Source organism: Cynara cardunculus (assembly GCF_001531365.2).
Source record: "Cynara cardunculus var. scolymus isolate 2C chromosome LG 15, CcrdV1, whole genome shotgun sequence".
In the NCBI taxonomy this organism is placed as follows: Eukaryota; Viridiplantae; Streptophyta; class Magnoliopsida; order Asterales; family Asteraceae; genus Cynara; species Cynara cardunculus.
In genome coordinates, this window is record NC_037542.1 from 20,090,669 (window position 1) to 20,091,935 (window position 1,267).

A 1,267-nucleotide genomic window follows, 5' to 3' on the forward strand; every position below is an offset into this window, starting at 1 on the left:
AACCAAACCTAAAGATGCAACATTATTGGTTGATGTGGGTTAGCAAAGTTTGCACAAAATATTGGGTTAGTATTTGAACCACCCTCTATATATATATATATATATATATAAAGAGAGAGAGAGAGAGAGAGAGAGAGAGGGGGAACGTTCAAATGAAAACCGCCTTCATTTGTATAAACCGTACAAACCACCCTCATATGTTCATTTCATTGTTTAATCTTATGAAATTTTTTCATGAAATTGTTTAATCTTGTGAAATTGTTTCATATAATACTTTTTTTGATGAATTTGTTTTATATATGGTTATGAAATTGTTTCATATAATATTTAATGAAATTTTAATGAAACTGCTTCATGTATTTCTCTAAAATTAAAATAATGAAAACGATAATATCCATGATTAACACTATCCACAATAAAAATGGTTAATCAACCTCTCATAATTAAAAAAAATTGAACGAAATTAAAAATTATGATTGATTGAATGTGATTTTCACGGTTTATACAAATTGGGTGATTTTTATTTGAACACTTCCTTATATATATATATATATATATATATATATATATATATATAGGGCCAAGATCAAATGATAACCATTCATTTTGTGTTAACTTTGTTCACCTATCTCAACAAATCAAATTCCTTCATTGTTGTAGGTTGATGTATTGTCCAATCTTTACTTCCAAGGGTAGTTTAGTCATTTGGTTATCTATGTAACCCCCAAACAATTAATGGGGGGTTACAAAAAAGCATATCCCAATAAATAATCATTTATTTAATTAATATATYTATTTTTAATCATTCGACTTACATATTCATTATTGTAGGAAAAAAATCATATCCCAAAAAATATCATTCATTTAATTAATATCTTTGTTTTTAGTATTTATATTTCATGTTCACTTTTGTATGAGTTTTAAATCAAACAAGAAACACGGTAGTAATGATATTCGACGTTGATCAAGCTAATATGGATAAACGTAAATGAAAAGAAATTGATAAGAACGTGGAGATTACAAAGGTTTATGAAGACAATCCGAGTTCGGGGTCGGGAAGTCATGAAATCAACCATACCGAACGTCTTGGTAATARATTTTTATTTTTTTATATTCATATTGATCGAAAGAATGTTGTTGTCGATGTGTTGTGTTTTTTTTTATTGTTCATCTCATATTATTTCTATAATATTCTATCACCATGGTGCATTTTCATCTCACGTATAAAAATCGGTAACTACGAGTGGTAAACTAATTATAAAATTCA